This window comes from Hyperolius riggenbachi, chromosome 6 (assembly GCF_040937935.1).
Source record: "Hyperolius riggenbachi isolate aHypRig1 chromosome 6, aHypRig1.pri, whole genome shotgun sequence".
NCBI lineage: Eukaryota > Metazoa > Chordata > Amphibia > Anura > Hyperoliidae > Hyperolius > Hyperolius riggenbachi.
Genome location: NC_090651.1, coordinates 13,377,300 through 13,382,504, shown reverse-complemented (window position 1 = coordinate 13,382,504; position 5,205 = coordinate 13,377,300). Strand labels below are relative to the sequence as shown.

At 43.1% G+C, this 5,205-nt stretch overlaps 1 long non-coding RNA gene across 2 annotated transcripts in view; it reads left to right on the top strand.

Moving 5' to 3' along the window:
• LOC137522352 (uncharacterized) overlaps window positions 1-4,704 on the top strand; it is a 136,799-nt gene extending 132,095 nt beyond the window's left edge. For both annotated transcript variants that reach the window (XR_011022273.1, XR_011022272.1), the window contains one exon: window positions 4,508-4,704. This is a non-coding gene — a long non-coding RNA (uncharacterized lncRNA). The remainder of the gene's footprint in view (window positions 1-4,507) is intronic.
• The last annotated feature ends 501 nt before the right edge of the window (window positions 4,705-5,205 follow it).

Sequence of the window (5,205 nt, the reverse complement as noted above, 5' to 3'; positions counted from 1 at the left end):
CAGTGAGGGTCACGCTGTAGTCACTTCCTGTCTTAGTCAGGACTGAGTCAGCCACTTACATACCTCATATTTAACTCTTTCAGACAGAGAAAGGAAAAAAGGAACACAGCATAGTTATTTGTGTGCTAGGCACTGTACATACACATGTCTATCTCATCATGTCACATGTCACTTCAGGTATCCTTTAATGATTGAGTGCAGAAGCTAGATATACTCATGGTTCAAGCAGACTTCTTCTTCATAAAACGTTCAGTCCAGGCCTCCAGGTGCCTAAGTACAAATCAGAGTCCCAGCGTTCTCCCATTCTACTCCGAGGACTGTTTCCATTTAATAGGTGTGTCATATTCTTTCCCCCGACATCTGTAGACCTTATGGAGACCATAACCCCGAGATGAGGTGCAAGCAGAACAAAGAGAGACAGTACTAACAGCCTAACAAAGAGGGCAGACCTTTATTTCTCTACCTGGCGAAACCCAAGTGATACAATAATGTAACCTATGTTTACTGGGCCCTTTATAGGATAATAAAACAAAAATAAACAGCTTTTTACATCCCAGTAACGAGGAGACAGAAGCTTTGGCTTCTGGGATAACTCTAATGCGCTTCTGAATGGAATCGAGGTTGTCTGTTGCTAAACTCACCCCTAATGCCGAGTATTGGAAAGGGAGATTGTAAAAAAGACTCAAACAGACATCGTCTCTTTCTGGTAATGTAAACCAGGGTTTAATATTTTCTGCGTAGATCAAATCAAACTTTCTCCGAGCTGCCGCGTCAGTCCTATAAATGGAAGGTTTCGAGGATGTCGAGAGCAATCGGCTCCAAGTCGAGTAATAAAGTGCTTAAGTATGACATTCGGGAGGGGGAAAAATACAGTTACATTTCCATTAACTGCAGCAGAAAATAATGAGAAGTAGTCAAAGAAATGCAATACTTTCGGGCATCATTGTGCAACTTAAAACGCAAACATAAACGCGTATTTGCTTAGGAAAAAAGATGGATAAAATTATCCTCGATGTGTCCCGCTGTGCCCTGCCTTCTAAGAATTTCATGAAGTATTTTAAATACAATTCCAGGGGGAGTTTGTATGTTAGTGTGTGTGAAATAGTAAAAACCTTTATTTGGGTTTATCACTACTGTCTGTGCATCAATATTGCTATTCCTCAACCGCTAACCCATCCCTACCTACACACTACCCTCGTCACACAATACTCACCATCCACTTCCACTCACCCCACCCACCCAGGCTGCTGCGCTTCACTCTGCCATACCCTGTCAGACCTAGATCACCTCTCAACCTTTCCCATTTCCTTTCTGTTGTTCCCATTTCCACCCTCTCTCCCTCACTCCACGCTACACTCACTCTCAATTACCCTCGTCTTACTTCAATGTCAGTCCCTGCTCGGGGAGGTGGAGATGCAATGATTAAAGTAGACCCAAATTAAAAATACAAGATTTCAGAAATAAAATCTATTTTCTAAATTATAATAATAAATAGCAGCCTTTTTTCAGCTGCATGATGACAAATATAAAATATTCTACATTTATTGGAGGAACCCCTCCCTTCCTTTCAAATTGCCGGGATTTTTCCGGCAAACAGGGACGGATCTAGGGGGGGGGGGGGGGGGGCAAGCGGGTATCTTGCCCCAGGCGCAGTTTGTTGAATTCCTAAAAAGGTGGCAAAATGAATGGCAGTTTAGGCGCCAAAACCTGACCTTTAGGCGCCAAAACCTGACCTTGCCCCAGGCGCAACTTGGTCTTGATCCGTCCCTGCAAACTGGTGCAGTAGATGGTGTCCGGCAATGGAGGAATTGCTAATGGCTGACCCCAGTATAACCCTAGTTATGAAAAGAGAAGGGTGAAAAGCATGCACTGAAATGCTCATAGGCTTGAAGGAGTGTTTATTTATCTTTGTATGTGTCAGAGTGCTGCAACTAAATATTTTTAATTAAAAAAATGTTTGGTTTGGGTCCGCTTTAACTGAGGATACTACACTATGTTTTTTATTCTGTTTTTCATTTTTAATTTATGCATATCTCGTCTGAGGCTGATGACTGCAAACCATCGCTAATGATCTGGTTGATATATGTGTATGGTATTTGAAGTCAGAACAGAATCGGTCTGAACATTGCCCCAGGATACCATTTAGAGCGCTGACTCTAGTGGATATAATTTGAGATAATCCACAAGATGCCCCTTCCCCATGGATGCACCAGGTTTATTATTATTTCCCCCCCCCCCCTGTTTTTTGTCCTCTACACCAAGGTGCGTCTTATGGTCAGGATCATCTTATAATAGTCCAAAAACTACGTGTCTATATGTAGCCACACCTGAGTCATATTGGGCCTAAGAAAGAGTTGCCAAAAGGTTAAAGGGGCACTATAGAGAAACATTGTAAAATGTAAAATATGTGCAAATATATACAAATAAGAAATACATTTTTTTCCAGAGTAAAAAGAGCCATAAATTACTTTTCTCCTATGTTGCTGTCACTTACAGTAGGTGTAATGAATAGCGGAGGCAAGCGGCAGGGCGGCTGTCTCCGCGTTCAAGCCGGCGGCATTTTTCCGCGCAGCAACATGTCACTGGTTTGCCTGGTTCTTCTAGTGCACACAAATGGAGAGCTGCGTGTGCGCCAGGCGACAGGACCTTTATGCCAGCAGAAGAGGAATCAGCTGATTAGGCCGATCAGCTGACTCCAGCTGGACTCTGGATTGGCTGAGTGGCTGGGGCGGTGCTGCGGAGCGCTGCAAGTATATATAGGACTTGCTTGTCAGTTGCAGGTTGTCTGCCGTTGCCAATACTCACGTGTGAGCACCCAGACCTTAGTCAGATCCTACAATGTGTTAGAACCAGTTGGAACTGGGAATTCACACTTAGCCAGATTCTGCTTAAGAGATTACTGTGTTATTACTGTGTTATACTTCAAACTAGTTCCCGGGTGTTGAGACCAAGGACCTCACACCCAAGTCTAGGTTATTACTGTGTTATACTTCAGACTAGTTCCCGGGTGTTGAGACCAAGGACCTCACACCCAATTCTAGGTTATTACTGTGTTATACTTCAGACTAGTTCCCGGGTGTTGAGACCAAGGACCTCACACCCAAGTCTAGGTTATTACTCTGTTATACTTCAGACTAGTTCCCGGGTGTTGAGACCAAGGACCTCACACTTCAGACTCGGATTGTGCTATATTGATACTTGTTATGATCTCTGGCTTCGCTGACCTCTCTCCTGCTTTCTGATTCGGTACCTTGCATATCTGATTACCTGTTGCCAACCTTGCCTATACCCCGACACCGAATCAGCCTTCTGTCTCTGTACCTTGTCTGCTTGTGTGTTGCCAACCTGGCTTGTATGACCTTCCTGGCTGTCACCCGTCCCTTGGGTGAACAGTTGCTCTGTCTTCCTTGAGACACCAGCTCTACAGGTGTCCATTAGCTGTAAAGGCTGCCTGCTCCTCAGGAAGTCTTCTTACAGTCCAATCAGGGGACTTTTCCTATAGGAGTCCACTGGCTGCAGTACAGTCTGATTCTCAGCCCATCAGGGAATCCCTGGCTGCAGTACAATCTCCATCTCCTCCTCCTAAGGAGATTTGTGTCTACACCGTCAGAGGCCTCCTGCTCCTCAGGTGACCACTGGCAGCAGTGCAGTCCAATTCTCTGCTCTCCAGGAAACCTTGGCTGCAGTAGTGTCTGTATCTTCCGCTCCTCGGACGATAAACCTTTCTTACTGTTGCACAAAAACACTCACATTACATAGGTGTCCTGTGTCTTACTATACTTGTATTATTGGGGATTCTGCAGATCACCATATAATCAGGTATAGTATCTGTATTATTGGTGATACTGCAGATCACCAATAATCAGATACACTCTGTGTGCTGACACCAATCGTTACAGTAGGTAGTAGAAATCTGACCGAAGCAGTTTTGGACTAGTCCATCTCTTCATAGGGGATTCTCAGCAAGGCTTTTATTTTCTTATAAAGATATTCCCTTAAAAGGATTTAAACAATAATGCTGGCCAGCTTCCCTGCTCGCTACACAGTTTTTTTGGCAGTTGGACAGAGCAACTGCCATTCACTAAGTGCTTTTGAAAATAAATAAATCCCTGAGAATCCCCTATGGAGAGATGGACTAGTCCAAAACCTGTCACTTCTGTCAGATTTCTACAACCTACTGTAAGTGACAGCAACATAGGAGAAAATTAATTTATGGCTCATTTTACTCTAGAAAAAATGTACTTCTTATTTGTATATGTTTGCACATATTTACATTTTTTCGCCATAGTGCCCCTTTTAAAGAATTAGTGGTTGTTCAACTTTAGCTATGAATATCAACTTTCTAGCAAACCTTTATTAAACTCAAAAACAGTTTAATCACTAGCTTTGCAGCAGACTTTGCTAAGCTGTGATCTAGGTGTGTTTCAGACTTTGCCACTCAACAAGTAATTTTTTTTATCAAGGGTAGGTCATCTGGGTCAGTTATATTTTCTCCAATATTTTCCAGAGCAAAATAAACTTTTTGGATCAAGGCATCTCGCTGCTATGGTCGCAGCAACGGCTCACGATTTTCACAGCTGCCGGAGCTACCTGCTATAAAAGCTGAAGACGTATAAAGTGAACCAAAGAATTCTGATGTCTCTTCGAAGCGCTGGCAACAATTGGTCATGGGACACATAAAAAGCTTTAAAGAGATTAAATATAGCAGATTGTTTTACTGAAATGTGTTGTGTTAATGTTCCCCTGAAAGTGTTCTTGGTCATGGAACATTTAGGACACAATGTGTTTGGCGTTTGCACTCGTACGCTTTGCGGAATAACACGAGGTTTCCGTACAGCCGGGGCTGGAGAGGAAGCTGCCTCCGTGTCTTAAAAATATTGTGGTTGTGTTGTGGAAGAAAGAATGCATCTCATAAAATTCCATCAGTCTTCACAGGACGAGCAGATAAGAACGGCAGCCATAATGGTATAATAGCATAAAAATACAACCAGCCACGGGTACCTGTGCAAACTGAAGACCAGCTCCACCCAAAAAGCAAAACTTCGGTATAAAGTAAAGCATAGTGATTGGTCAACAACATACTGATGCAAGAAGCTTTTTGATTGGCCAAGTTCCAAACTGCATACAATTTTCAGTTTTGTCACTGAAGCTGACATAAATTGTTTGGGATCATTTTGACCCAAAATGCCCAAAGGTCCCAAGTTC